The 15,750-nt window shown below is 43.5% G+C and overlaps 1 protein-coding gene and 1 pseudogene across 1 annotated transcript in view; both read left to right on the top strand.

Moving 5' to 3' along the window:
* The window catches only part of TOP1 (DNA topoisomerase I), an 83,443-nt gene that overhangs the window by 14,934 nt on the left and 52,759 nt on the right, over window positions 1-15,750 (top strand). The window lies entirely within an intron of this gene.
* Window positions 3,658-5,937, top strand: LOC136308405 (large ribosomal subunit protein eL6-like; annotated as a pseudogene).

Raw genomic sequence — 15,750 nt, 5'->3', positions numbered from 1 at the left:
GCCCAGGCTGAGCTCTGGAGTGTAGGCAGAGGGTTGTACGGCTTCCCAGGCATTAGGGCCTCACTTCATAGAAGCAGAGGAGCGCAAGCCAGCAGGAATGGACTTGTCCTTATTGAGCTGGCCTGAGAAGGTACGTTCAGGTTAGACAAGTCCTTTTTCCCTGGTAAGTCCTGCCCCCTGGGAACGGAGATGCATTTTGAGTGCAGAGATGTCCTTATGAGAACCGACTCACTACAGAAGAGTATGACATTCAAGTGCCCTCTTAGTGATCTTGTCCTGGTGAATTACTTTCGGAGGTAAGAATCAAAAAGTCCATCTTTGCCTTCTATTTAGAGAACAAAGATGGGTTAGTTTAATGTGACTTGTTTGCTGTACCTGTGAAGCTTGAAACAGTTGCTCGAGCTAGGTTTGACCTCTGCCTCGGTGGACTAATACCTTAGTTGAAATGTTCTCTGGGCAGCACTCCCTGATGCGCTGGTTCTCCAGGGGCTCCGTGCAGCCGTGGCCTGCCTTTGCAATGGCTACTTGAGCCAGGCAGAGTGCTGGCTGGCATCGATGAAGTGCGCAGCATGTCGTGCCTTGCCATGTGGGCAAAAGGCCTCTGACCGGGGTTCAGTGGGGGACTTGGTGCTGGAGTGGAGAAGGCTAGGCCAGGGTTCAGGACAAAGGAGGTCTCGATCTGTCAGCCGTGGCCAGAGCAAGTCACACGGCATGGTACCTCATTCTCCCTGCCAGTAAAAGGAAGGTGTTGACCCGGACCCAGTATGCTTTTCAGCCAACCTTGAGAGAAACAGAACTTTCACTGGCAGTAGAACTTTCTGTCATGAAGGGAAAGTGCTCTATTCATGGGGTCCCATACCTAGACTCCTTGAAATGTGGCTAGTGTAGCCGAAGAGCTTAAGTTTTAAATTTTATTTTACTTAGGATGAAAATAACTACATGTGGCTGGTAGCTATCATGTTGGACAGCATAACTAGATAGAATTTAGGTAGGAGCTAAGAGATTCAGGTTTAGATTGTGCTTGGAATATGGGTGGCTAGGACTCTAAGAACTTAAAAATCAAAACAGGTGTAAATGTGGTGTGTTATGAGTTAGAATAACAGTCTTCCTCTGTATGCTTACATTAACTTAGCATGGGTGACATTCTAAGAGGACTTAAAATGCTCAGGAACTGACTGGTGAGTCAAGTTGTTTACCAAAGCAGGTGGGAGCTCAGCCAGTTTGCTGTTTCACTTGACCCCTTTAGTACTCCACAAAGATGAACATTTAAAGGCCCTGTGGATTGAATGAATTCTCATTTTAGCTCAGCATCTCTGAGGCAGGTCATGTCTGTTTTGTAGGTGACAAAACAAATGAACTTACATTTCTATGCACCTTTATCCTTTAAAATGGTTGGTATTGGCCCACAGCTTCATTTGAAATTACAAGTTTTTAGAATGTTGCTATAACAAGAAGTTAAATATGTATTTGTTAAATTGTATTCTGTAATAAGTGATAATCTAAGACCGTAAGGCCAGAGACAGCACTCAGGAGGTTAAGTCACCAAAGGTGCTGCTGACAGTTCATTGGCTCAGAGCTCAGCTCTTACATCCCTTTGAGTCTTCCTCATTTACATGTTCAAAGCAGGCTGCGTCGTACTTACAAGCAGTCTGGCCCACAGTTAGCTAGGTGGTAGTCTGAGGACCCCTGAGATAGTGGGCACAGGAGGTCTCAGACGACACCTTGAGTAGACTGCTCAACCACCAGGAACGGATCCGGTGTCCTTCAGCTTTAGCTTCAAATTTCCATCAGTTATCTTGGGGTTGGGGAGAAGAAATGGAATAGGGATGAAATAGCCAATAATTTGAACATTTCCTGTCTCTACTTTACTTTTGAAGAAACTGAGGCTCAGAGGTTTATTAGGTTTAACTTAAAAAAAAATTTTTTTTGTTTTGTTTTTTATTTTTTTACAGAGACAGAGAGTCAGAGTGAGGGATAGACAGGGACAGACAGACAGGAACAGAGAGATGAGAAGCATCAATCATTAGTTTTTCGTTGTGCATTGCGACACCTTAGTTGTTCATTGATTGCTTTTCATATGTGCCTTGACCGTGGACCTTCAGCAGACCGAGTAACCCCTTGCTCGAGCCAGCGACCTTGGGTCCAAGCTTTTTGCTCAAGCCAGATGAGCCTGCGCTCAAACTGGCAATCTCAGGGTCTTGAACCTGGGTCTTCCGCATCCCAGTCTGACGCTCTATCCACTGCGCCACCGCCTGGTCAGGCAGGTTTAACTTTTAAAGACCCTGAGGCTCAAGGATGTGTAGTTTGTCAGTAACCCACAGAGCTGTGAGGCTAATCTAGGCCTATCTGGTGTCACTACTGGAGTTCTTAAATATGACAGAAAACAAGGTTAAGTGGAGCCTAGGTGACTCACTTGCCTCCTGGGAATTCTGGGTTGTGGAGCTACTACTCATGTAGTGTCAGACCGGAGGCTCAATTCCTGGAGCACCCGCCTCTGTACAGTGGGTCCTTCCCAGGCTGTTCTCAGTGCCTCGTAGGCCCTGCTGCACTTTAACGTGGAACCCTTTCCCTCTTAGGGAACACTTGCCTGCCTGTGTGGCAAAGACCCCTGGGTGTCTGGGTGATTTCTTTATTAGCAGTTCAGCTTGTGCTTTGGAGCCATTTGTTCCAGAAATCAGTAAACCTCTCTTTATCTGAGTACTCAAGAAAAAAAATCTTTTTGTTAACCAAGAATTAACTAGAGCCAATTCCTCCACCCCACATTTTAAAAGGATCTCTGAAGTTTGCATATTTACTAAGGAATTTCTTGGGAGGTGGTTAACAGTATGTGAACAAATATGTTGTTTCCACTTCAGGGGGGATAAAAAACAAAGTTAACTATCTTGCTGCTAAGAAGCAGAATTAGCAGTGGCTCAGCATTGGCCTTTAAAAACCTTCTGAATCCTCATTCATGTGACTTCCTCCAGTTTTGCAGAGCAGAAGTAGATTTTTCACCGCTTTCAAGTCAAATTGGTGGATGGCCGTTCATGAGCTGTTTGAAGGAAGAAGAGAGTTGGGAGAGGCTTGTCCTGGGTATTGGTTAGGAGGCAGATGGGTTCAGAAAGGCCTTGTAGACAAAGCAGGAAGGATGCTTCCCACTCCCGCTGAGCCGAGAAAGGCACCTCACTACGGGGTCACAGGGGATAGTTTCCAGGCACTATTAATCAGTGCAGCCTTCTGCAAATGATGCCTTGTTTTGTATAGCCCATGAACTAGTAGTGGCTTTTATATTTTTTACTGATTGGGGGAAATTTTTTTAAAAGAATGCTATTAAATATACCTAAACTAATATAATGTTATATATCAATGTACCTCAAGTTTTTTTTTAACTTTTTTTTAAAGATTTTATTTATTGATTTTACAGAGAGAGGAGAGAGAGGGATGGAAGGTGAGAAGTATCAACTCATGGTTGCTTCATTTTAGTTGTTCATTGATTGTCGTATGTGCCTTGACCAGGTAGCCCGGGGTTTTGAACCTGTGGCCTCAGCAATTCCATGTCGAAGCTCTATCCACTGTGCCACCGCAGGCCAGGCTACCTCAGTTTTTAAAAAGAATATTCTTTCATGATACAGGAATATTATGTGAAATTCAAATTTCAGTGTCTATAAAGTCTGTGGGATGCCGCCTTGCTTGTTCATGTCCACACTGGCAGGGTTCAGTACCTGCGGCAGAGGTCAGGTGGGCCGCAAAGCCTAGACTCGGCTGCCTGTCCCCGTACAGAAAAATTTACTGACCCTTGGATTGGTGAGCAGTGCTGGTTGCTCTCTTGGCTGAGTGGTACCTATGTGTGTCACAGGAAGTTCACAGGACCCTTATTACCTAGTGACCTCTGGCTTCTGAAGGAAACTGTAAGCCCTGTGTCAGAGGTAACTGTGAGCTTGCAGCTTCCTTAAACCTCATTTCATCTTTCTTCTGGTCTTTTTTTTTTTTTTTTTTTCTCCTGTATTTTTCCGAAGCTGGAAACGGGGAGAGAGACAGTCAGACAGACTCCCGCATGCGGCCGACCGGGATCCACCCGGCACGCCCACCAGGGGGCGATGCTCTGCCCCTCTGGGGCGTCGCTCTGTCGCGACCAGAGCCACTCTAGCACCTGGGGCAGAGGCCAAGGAGCCATCCCCAGCGCCCGGGCCATCTTTGCTCCATTGGAGCCTTGGCTGCGGGAGGGGAAGAGAGAGACAGAGAGGAAGGAGGGGGGGTGGAGAAGCAGATGGGCGCTTCTCCTGTGTGCCCTGGCCAGGAATCGAACCCGGGACCCCTGCACGCCAGGCCGACGCTCTACCACTGAGCCAACCGGCCAGGGCCTTTCTTCTGGTCTTTTCCCAACCGAGTTCCACTAGCTGGACTCCAGTTACGTGTTTCTCTCTAAGCATGGCTCTGCCCTCTGATGCTCAACCAACCAACAGATTCTGTTCTAAAGAGCCTGACTACCCTGCTCCTTGTCTAAGTTGGGGTAGCTGTGTCCCCTTATGTAGCTCTTGCTTCTCCTACATAGGGGCTGGGAGAGTAGCAGATGAGAACAGCCTCTTTCTTCCTCAATTGTAGAGACTCAGTATTCTCAGCTGTAAATTAAAAATAAAATGCTCAGGAACTGACTGACTCAGCACCTTGTGCCTGCTGTCTTAAAGAACAGAGAGACACTGCTTACAGACCGGAAGCCTGGACCTTAGTTCTTGTTCCCATCTTGCAAGATGGCAGGGGAAAACAGATCCTGGATACTAAGGAGAAGAAACCTGAGCCAGGAAGGCCGTTGCTGGTGGCAAGGTTAAGAAGGGTAACCTCAAGGCCCAGACGCCCGAGAGGGGAAGCCCCGCCGCAGCTGAAACCCTGTGCTGGTCAGAGGAGTTGGCAGGTATTTCTAGTCAGCTCTGGATTCCCGAAAGGCCATGTACGAGAGGAAGCATTCAACAGCTAAATCCAGGATTGAGCCTGACCAGGCGGTGGCGCAGTGGATAGAGCGTCGGACTGGGATGTGAGGACCCAGGTTCGAGACCCCGAGGTTGCCAGCTTGAGCGCGGGCTCATCTGGTTTGAACAAAAGCTCACCAGCTTGGACCCAAGGTCACTGGCTCGAGCAAGGGGTTACTCGGTCTGCTGAAGGCCCACGGTCAAGGCACATATGAGAAAGCAATCAATGAGCAACTAAGGTGTCGCAATTCGCAACGAAAAACTAATGATGCTTCTCATCTCTCTGTTCCTGTCTGTCTGTCCCTGTCTATCCCTCTCTCTGACTCTCTTTCTGTCTCTGTAAAAAAAAACAAAAAAATCCAGGATTGAAAAGAAAAAGGAGAAAATTCTTAGCTACTGTCACAAACCAGGTAGTGGCAACAGAATGGTACGCAAGGGGTTAAACATAGCAAAGTGCCTAGCTACTGTCCTACTGAGGATGTGCCTTCGCAGATGTCAGGCCAGGACTGGGAACCCTTCTGTCAGTGTGCCTGCGAGAAAACTGCAGCCAGCATCACTCTCGGGACCATTCTGAGCATCTTCAACGGCTGCCACAGAGGCCCCAGGGTGGTTTTCCTGATGCAGCTGAGCAGTGGCCTGCTACTTTGTGTTTGGACCTCTGTCCCTGAGTTCCCATGCAGAGAACACACCAGAAATTTGTCATTGACACCTCCATCGAAATTGGTATCATGGTGTGAAAATCCCATCACCTCGCTGATGCTTAATTCCAGAACTGAGCAAGCCCAGACACCAGAGTGTGAGCCCTTCCACAGAGGAGAAATACGAGATTACAGAGCTGTGCAAGGCTGATCAGAAAACTGTGGGTTTGCAAATTCTGCCAAAAATCAAAGCTGTTCCTCAGCCCCAGGGCTGCCTCCGCACTGTGTTTGCTCTCGCAAATGGGATTTAGCCTCACAAACTGGCGGTCTGCACTTCTTATGAAGAACCTAATTAAATAACTAATGTGTTAAAAAAAATAATAAAAGGACATAAGTGAAATAGAAGCATGAAAATCAGTAGCATGTTTATTATTGCAGGTGGCTAGTAGTATAGTTCATATTACTTATTACTCAGAGGACCAAGAAATAACAAGGCAGGGTTTTTCAAAATATGATTCTGGACAGTGTAGATTATAGTCACCTGGGGAGCTTGTGGTAAAATACACCTTTCTGTTAAGTCCCAGATGTCATACACAGGAAAGAACTGCTTAATACTCTTAAGAATTTAGAATTTTTCTTTTTACCTTAATCCATTTGAATTAAAACAATTGAAATTTTTTTTATGGATTTGATTGATTTTTAGAGAACTAAAACAATTTTTAAAGGCCATAGAATTCTTGTGACTGGAAGTGTAAGGGGCCAGCCGGTAGAGGTCATGTTACAGATTAGAAAGAGGATCCGAGCAGAGAAATGATTAAGCTAGGTCCGCACCAGGACATTTTTACATAAAAGACTTGGAGTTGCTCTAAGGATGTCTTCTTACTGTTAGAAAGTGGAATTGACACTTAAAATAATGTCATTTAGTTCTTGGCAAAATTATATAACAGTGAGAAGCTTGTTCTGGCCCCTAATTTGGTCTAGAAACTTCAGCTCAGAAAACCTTATAGTTAATTAGGTAACACATTTTTTGAAGACAGTTTGGTAGTACTGTCACTTAAATCTGAATTTTTAAAAAATATAATTTACTGGCCCCTGGGAATGAGAACCAGAGGAAGAAAAGAAAATGAACTTGAATTTTAGGAGAATAATGGGAGGAGTGGGTTGGGAGAGAAGGCTATAAATTAAAGTAGGGTGCATAGCCCAGAGCGGCTGAAAGACCAAGGTAATTGTAGTGTTGTAAAAGCACTAAAAGTAGCCCTGGCCAGTTGGCTCAGTGATAGAGTGTCGGCCTGGCATGTAGAAGTCCCGGGTTCGATTCCCGGCCAGGGCACACAGGAGAAGCGCCCATCTGCTTCTCCACCCCTCCCCCTCTCCTTCCTCTCCCGCAGCCAAGGCTCCATTGGAGCAAAGATGGCCCGGGCGCTGGGGATGGCTCTGTGGCCTCTGCCTCAGGCTCTGGTCGCGACAGAGCAACACCCCGGATGGGCAGAGCGTCGCCCCCTGGTGGGTGTGCCGGGTGGATCCCGGTTGGGCGCATGTGGGAGTCTGTCTGACTGTCTCTCCCCGTTTCCAGCTTCAGAAAAATGCAAAAATAATAATAATAAAATCTCTAAAAGAGCCAAAGAAATTTAAATGTGGAAGTGGCCTGGGAGAGCAAAGGTCCTCTGACCATTTAACCCTTTCTTTGAGAGGTATTGAGGCCTAAAGCAATCCTTTTGCAAGACTGGGCCCTTAGTAGGACAACATCTGGCCACAGCTCATAGAGTTGCTGATGTTTAAGAAACAAGATAGGTTCTCAAGTCTTTTTAAGTTAGTTTGTGACATTTCTACTGAATATGTAGACACTTTGGAAAATGTGACAGGTTTTAGAAATGTGAAGTTGTGCTGCCGAGCTGATACAAACAAAATTGAAAATGCTGAGCAACTAGGAGTCTTTTTATGCAGGGTACTTGAAGTTTCTGATGTTGACATTCTACCTTGCATTGAATATTGAGGAGAAAGACTTAAGTAAACGGCAACTTTTATGTGATTAAATGTGACCCTTTCTTTGTCTTGGCCTCCATAAGTCCTTATGAAGGTCGTTATGACTGTGACATTGAAGTCTGACTGTAGAACTTAACAGAGCCACCTCTGTCCAAGGAAACTTGGGCAGTTCTGGGAGATCTCCTTCAGCCTCTTTTCCAAGTTCCTCCCTGAACAACAGTGGCTGTTGGGTCGGCATTAATGCTCGGGGTGCCATGAGGCAGAGGCTGGCCCAGGTTTCTGCTGTGTGCCTACCCTTACAGCAATGTCTGGCGCACAGTTGGCACCCAACAGATACTTGCATGACAGTGGTGAACCCCATCTTCCTTAAAGGGAGAAAAATAAATATTTCTAGTTCCAGATGCCATCTTCTCAGCAGGAGGTTTTTGTTTGTTTTGTTTTTCTTAGCTTGAGAGTACTAGGTCCCTAGTGAGTGAACCCCATTAGTTTCAATAACGAACAAATCTGTCCATGACAAAAGGTCTTGTTTATTATATACAATGCACATTTGGGAAGAACACATGGTAATCTGGACTTTAAAAATTGGAAATGTTACTAGTTCCTTCTCTCATTTTTGAGGTTTGTTTTTTTAATTTTTTTTTTTTGTATTTTTCTGAAGCTGGAAATGGGGAGAGACAGACAGACTCCCGCATGCGCCTGACCAGGATCCACCCGGCACGCCCACCAGGGGGCGACGCTCTGCCCCTCCGGGGCATCGCTCTGTTGCGACCAGAGCCACTCTAGCGCCTGGGGCAGAGGCCAAGGAGCCATCCCCAGCGCCCGGGCCATCTTTGCTCCAATGGAGCCTCAGCTGCGGGAGGGGAAGAGAGAGACAGAGAGGAAGGAGAGAGGGAGGGGTGGAGAAGCAGATGGGCGCTTCTCCTGTGTGCTCTGGCTGGGAATCGAACCTGGGACTTCTGCATGCCAGGCTGATGCTCTACCACTGAGCCAACCGGCCAGGGCCATTTTTGAGTTTTAAGGGTATATTTTTGTTTGTTTGCTTGCTAGTTTTTAAAGATGAATCCTCCCAGCAATTTTCTTTTAAATTCTGGAGTTTTCTGATCTTTTAGCCACAACAACCTCTGACCAGTTTACCTTGAAAGACTGTCAGCCATGCCCTGGAATTTTGGAAATGAATTTCTGTAAAATATTGTATTGATTAGGACTCTTCTATGGGCTACAAATGAAGTCAGTCACTATGAAGATGGACCACAGACTGGGTGTCCTGGATTGAAAGTAGACCAGCATTGATAGAGTCTGAATTTGGACAGCTGTGTAGGGGAGAGGGAAGCAGGAAGAGTAGAATTGTTTCACCCCTCAACCCTCCCCCCTTCCAGTTAAGGGCTTTCAGTTTTCTTGACTGCTTTTAGTTTGGCATTAAGTTCCTGGGGAGATTTGCACATCCCTGATACTGACCACACTCCCGGATGCCAATCTTTATCACAGAGACCAGCTTGCTATCTGTCTTAGACAAAAACAGTCTTCTTTTAAAGTGTAGAGTGTTAAGTAGAAATGTTGATTTTGTTTAAACTCCAGCTTGGATGTGGCATCCATGGGTTTGAATGAAGGTCAGGGAGGGAGGAGAAGAGGCAAGCATTCATCCCAGTAGAAGTGATTTAGTAATGGGCAGGTGATACCTTCTTTAGAAAATTCATTTCTTCACCCAAATGGTTCCAGTGTTGTATTTGTGTGCCAGAGATTAGCAAGAGTTATCGTTGACAAAGTTGTGTTAAGAGTACCTCTTTGGGAAAGACAGCTTCCCAAAGTGTGTGGGCTCCTCCTCCACACGACTTGATGACTGTCTTTGGAGGAAGAGCCTGTCATGTTACACAGCTGCTTTAAGCCTCAAACCTGTTGTCAAAAGTCAGTGTAAGAGGTCTGGCTCAAAACATGGCAAAGAGCCCCTCTTTTATACAGAAAAGTCTCTGTTTATAAAAAAGCGAAGTACTCTTTGCTTTTGCTTACTCTGTTCTGATTATCCTAACCATTTAAAAGAATGGTGGAGTGATAAAATGATCAGTAATCTTTGTCATTCTTAGCCTTTTCTCGCTTAAAAAGTGTAAATGTTTACTACTCATGCATTGAATTGTGATTGCATTAGAGACCCTGGGTGGAATAGGTCTGGCAACTTTGTTAGCCCCCTGATTGCAGCTACACTAATGCAAGTGTTTTTATACCTGGGGGGCGTAAACTGGTTGGTTATCAGTGTGACCCTTAAAACCTGTAGGTTTTTTAGGCTTCTGGGTATGGGATTATTAGAGCAGGCCAAAGTTTTACTTCTTTCCTGACTAGTGCTTTTCTTTTCTGGGTCCATGTGCAGAAAAGAAAACCAGGAAGCCTTTTCTCTGTCACTGGCTGGCCGGACAAGGTGAATGGGCATGGTTGCTGTCTTAAGTACATGGATAGCGCCTGACCTCTGAGTTATTTGGAATGATTGAGTAGGCTCAGTTCAGTTCTATGTAAATTAATCATGAAGAGGGTTCAGTAATTGTATTTTATTGACAGTTGTCAACATTTTTGTCATTTTATGGAGATTAGCCAGGAATTATACAACCATATACATAATTTGAAATAAAATTCTTTAAGGTCACTTAAATATTCTGAGCTCATTTTTTCATCTACTGTAGAGGGCACAGTTATCAAATCAGTGGTGAATAGCGATTTGAAGATTTATATTATTATCATTGATATTAGAGAGACAGAGAAAGGAAGGGGGGAGAAGAGAAGGAAGTAAGCATTCGTTTGTTGTTCCACTTAGTTATGCATTCATTGGTTTCTTTCTGTATGTGCCCAGACCCAGTAATTGATCCCACAACCTTGGGACCTTGGTGTTTCAGGATAATGCTCTAATCAACTGACCTATACTGCCTACTTATAGACCCAGTAGTTAAGTGACTTTTACCTAAGGTCATATAGTAGGTGTTAGAACAAGGATTTGAATCAGATCTTTTCACTCATTTGAACCAGTTGGCTTTCTTTAGAGGTCCCTTCTGCCATCCTCTGCTGCTCTCTGCTATCTCGAATCAACACAGTGGGTTAGCCATGGTCTTTTGTGCTAACCCCATCACTCTTAAACATATTTAATGAAGTGTTTTATGGACTTGACTTTCTTTACTTTTGTGTATGTATCTGATTCCCCTGTGGCGGTGAACTCTTCATCTTATACTGGTTTGACACTGATTTGGTGGCTACCTGGGGCTGACTCTTTACCTGTTTTCCAAACCTGCAGCTTCATTGTCATACGGGGATTATGCCAGCTTTCAGGGACTTTATAACAGTTGGATCAAGTTTTGCTGGACTTATTTGATACTGAAGTTTCTTATTCCTAGGTATTATAGTAGGTATTATATTTCTCTTATATCTAGAGGATTAGGACTCCAAAGCTACAAGAAGCATTAGTTTATCTGTATCTTTTTTTTTTTTTTAAGAAATTGCTTTTGGGAAATATGCCTTTAGATAGCCAAATAGAATATAACTCTGGAATTCCCTTTTTTAATATGCCCCCGACAAAAATCAGCTCTGCTATCTCCTCACTGGCAGGAAGCAGATCTCACTTCATTTTACTCAATCATGACAAGATCAGTATTTCAGCAACAACAATAATAATAGGTAGTTGCTTTTTGTGGCTTATGTGCCAATAATGCCTTTCTTCTTGCTCTGCTTCACTGACTTCCTCTTAGCCTCTGGTAGGATTTAGCTCGAATTCTGCCTCTTCCAGGGAGCCTGTGTTGACTACACACTGCCTTTTTTTACTTTTGAGACTTTTCAAATTGCCTCACTACCCTTATTGAAAAATAGCAGGTCAGGAGTAGAAAATTCTGCCATCATGTAAGAGATGGAGGTAATGCCACCCACATGTTTCATGTGTAGACATTTGGGAAAAGGTCTGTAACCTCCATAAGAGGTTTTTCATAGTTTCTAAATATAGGAGCATCATGATGCAATAAAAACACTGTTACTTTAATGTCAATCACTTGACATTTGAGAATTCCGGAGGAGGAAAGGAATTTTAATCCATTCCAGCAAGAATATAATTTAAAAGTTTCCTTTGCTGACTTAATTTTCTCTGCCTTCATGTATACGTAAACCAGCTTAAATCTTCTGCCTTGGAAGTGTATCTACAAGTTAAATTGCTGGATCAAAAGAAAGTGTATAAATTAGTTTTAGATATTGTTAAATTCCCCTTCCATGGGGATCATATGAACTACATGTACCTTTTCAGAGATGTTAAGAGGCAAAAAGTGTCAGGTTTGGTGAATTGTTACCACTCAAGAGTTGTGAAAACTGGAAGTGCTGTGGAAAGCAGAGGGGAAGGGTGCCTTTCGCAGAGTACACACTGGGAAAGGGCTCGCTATTACTGTTACCTTCTACGAAGTGGGGATGGTGTTTCCTTGTTGTGCAAGTGCGAAGAAAATTGAATGGGACAGTGATTGTTAAGCACTCTGGTATGGTTTTGGCAATTATATTTGTGCCCTTTTTCCTTGAGTGCCTTGGGCCCTAGCTGTTGGATCCATATCTTAATTATGACCTTCTTGGGTTGTAAATTCCTTGAGGGCAGAGTCCATGTCTGATAAATCTTCAACAGGATGTTTTGGATTTAGGAATACATTTCATTTATTTATTTTTCTTTGTGCCCCTCCCCCTTTCCCTCTCCCTCTCCCCCCTCCCCCCGTAACCACCCACTCTTATCAGTGTCTCTTAGTTTCACTTTTATGTCCCACCTACGTATGGAATAATGCAGTTCCTGTTTTTTTCTGATTATTTCGCTTCGTATAATGTTATCAAGATCCCACCATTTTGCTGTAACTGATCCAATATCATCATTTCTTATGGCTGAGTAGTATTCCATAGTGTATATGTGCCACATCTTCTTTATCCAGTCATCTATTGACGGGCTTTTTGGTTGTTTCCATGTCCTGGCCACTGTGAACAATGCTGCAATGAACATGGGGCTGCATGTGTCTTTACGTATCAATGTTTCTGAGTTTGGGGTATATACCCAGTAGAGGGATTGCTGGGTCATAAGGTAGTTCTATTTTCAGTTTTTTGAGGAACCACCATACTTTCTTCCATAATGGTTGTACTACTTTACATTAGGAATACATTTTAAATGGTTGTAGACTGCATTAGACCTTAGAATATAATTCTGAATCCAGTAGTAAAAGGTTTCCTTTTCTTTTGTTAACTTAAAATCTTTGTTAGCCTCAAAGAACACTTAAAATAACAATAACAAAAGATGTTGATTCCTGTTGTCTCTATTCATTTACTTACCTATCCTTATGGAGTTAACTCCAGCTAAGTTAAAGTGAAAGGAATTAGTTGTTAAAGTCCCCTGTCTTCTCAAGGCTGCCTAATTTCAGGAGTCTTCTTCCCAGGTTTTCATCTCGAATGTTTGAATCCTAGGATTTGGAACAGTTGTTATCGGGTAGTTATTAGGTGACCTGAATTCACAGTGAATGAGGTATTCTGGTGATTTAATATGCAGTGGTTTGCATCTTTCATTTCTAAATCTGTCCGCCAAGTTCAACACAGTTCCTTCTGCATTTAACCCATAACTTGAAGTGGCAAGATACTTTCTCCAAAGCATTTTAACAGTATTTGTTCTTAGATGAATTCCAGTTAAGGGGAAAGAGTAGGTACTAAAATTAATCTTCAAGGCCATTAGTCAGGTATCTGCAAGCATTGTCACCATGAGGGACACAGATCAGTGTGCTCTTTGGCTTCACTTGTTCCCTTACTGGCTTCTCTTCTGACCATCATCTTTAGTCAGATGTCCCACTGCTACCTTAAATACAGTGTGACTCAGTGAGTTTCATTCTTTTTCCAGTCTTTTCCCTTCTCCCCTTTTTCTGCACAACTTTCTGTCTTCAAAGCCAGCTTGTCTCCTAGTCACAGGGACACCAGTCTTTGACCCTTCTCCTGCATTCATTTCTTACACATAGCCCGTGAGTTTCTGGACTGCATTCTAATTCCACTTTTAGATTTCCTCCTTCCTGCACAGCCCTGCTATCTCTTTTTTTCTGGACTGCCTAAAAAAGCACTCGTAGTTGCTCTGCTTTTACCTTCTTACCCACACTGTCCGTCAATTAATCTTCCTTAAGGATGGCTTTTATTTTGTTCCTTTTCTGCTTGAAGTGGCTTCTTGTTATCCTAAGGGTAGGACACCCTGACTCTTGGGTTAATTTTATCTATTACTTTATCTCTTACTGTTCCTTTGACACAAATCCTCTGTTGGACTAGGCTAGTCTTCTCCTTAATGCTCCCTTATATACTAAGAAAAAATAACGGATTAGAAGGAAAGAAGCTTAAACTTCTATTGTGAATAGTTTCAAGCATATATAGCAGTAGAGAGAGTAGTATACTGAACTATGTATCACATCCGTCCATCTCAGTAACTCTCAACCTTTTGCCATTCTTGTTTATCCATCTCCAGATCTCTCCCCCCTCTCTTTTTTTCACTTGAGGGTATTTTAAAAGAAATTCCAGCGATCATTTATGCTGAAATGCTTCCATATTCCATACACCGCTTTGGCGGGTATTTGTCCATCAGTTTACTAGTGCAGATCATCTCTGCAGTGTCCCTGTCAGTTGGTAATTTCATTGTTTACATGGTTTTGGCGTTCAGGAGGGATCCCTTTAAAGTCTTGGGACCAGGCTTTAAAATCAATTTTGAAGGTTTGTGCATTTAAGAAGATAGTGTTGTTGGCAGACTGATTATCTGAAACCTACCTGGAATTACGTTTAATTTATCTTTTACTTTAGTTTCCTCATTCTTTAAATTTAGTGCATTTTATTTTTTTTAAAGTTTTTTTAAATTTACTCTTTTTTTTTTTTTTTCATTTTTCTGAAGCTGGAAACAGGGAGAGACAGTCAGACAGACACCCGCACACGCCCGACCAGGATCCACCCGGCACGCCCACCAGGGGTGCCGCTCTGCCCACCAGGGGGCGACGCTCTGCCCATCCTGGGCGTCGCCACATTGCGACCAGAGCCACTCCAGCACCCGAGGCAGAGGCCACAGAGCCATCCCCAGCGCCCGGGCCATCTTTGCCCCAATGGAGCCTTGGCTGCGGGAGGGGAAGAGAGAGACAGAGAGGAAAGCGCAGTGGAGGGGTGGAGAAGCAAATGGGCACTTCTCCTGTGTGCCCTGGCCGGGAATCGAACCCGGGTCCTCTGCACACTAGGCCAACGCTCTACTGCTGAGCCAACCAGCCAGGGCTAAATTTACTCATTTTAAAGAGGGGGGAGAGAGGGAGAGAAAGAGACAGAGAGAGAGAGAGAAGGAGGGATGAGCAGGAAGTATCAACTCCCATATGTGCCTTGACCAGGCAGCCCAAGGTTTTGAACCAGCAGCCTCAGCATTCCAGGTTGACACTATCCACTGCGCCACCACAGGTCAGGCAAATTTAGTGCATTTTAATGAATTAAACTGTGTTTTCCTTGTGGACACTAGTACTTGTCAAAGTAAATTATTAAAGTCTTGGTAATGTAAAAAAAAACAACTTCATGTTTTATTATAAGAGTGATTCTCATGGGGAAAGATTGTAAAAGACAAAGTATCTATACCAAAAAATCAAGTCATAAATTTACCACCCAAACATAACTACAGTAGCAGTTTCTACTATACTAAAAAGAGTCTGTTCTTCCTAGTCTTTTTCATACATATTTGTTTTTGTGTTATCTCCCTGTTATACCCTTGGGCCATAATAGCAGATCATAATGTTCTGTTTCTTGTTTGTTAAATCTAGCCTATAAACAAAAGCAAACAGCACAGACTTCATTCTGGCTTGTGCTGCTGGTGGCATGTTTTGTCATTATTATGAGTTTAACCAATAGTGCTTAGTTTGGAGTAAAAGTAATTGGGGGCTTTTATTGCTCTCACATAATCAAGGACCACCAACTTTGTATATTGGATTGACTCAGCAGTTTAAAGTTAGATTTGAGACTTGTAGAAGTTGTAGCCTTCTGTATATGGAAGATTGAGTTTCATCCCCACTGCTGATACCTTATATACATATTATTATGTTGTTCCTATCTCTGTGAGATGAGACATTCATATAGCTAGGGGTGTGGTCATGTAATATTGAAACTTGTATATTTTACTGCTTAGAAATTATACTTCAATAAAGTTGATTTAAAAATACATC

The sequence above is a fragment of the Saccopteryx bilineata genome, chromosome 6 (assembly GCF_036850765.1).
Source record: "Saccopteryx bilineata isolate mSacBil1 chromosome 6, mSacBil1_pri_phased_curated, whole genome shotgun sequence".
Lineage (NCBI taxonomy): Eukaryota > Metazoa > Chordata > Mammalia > Chiroptera > Emballonuridae > Saccopteryx > Saccopteryx bilineata.
The sequence above is the reverse complement of the archived record's forward strand: the minus strand, read 5'-3'. Positions and strand labels throughout refer to the sequence as shown.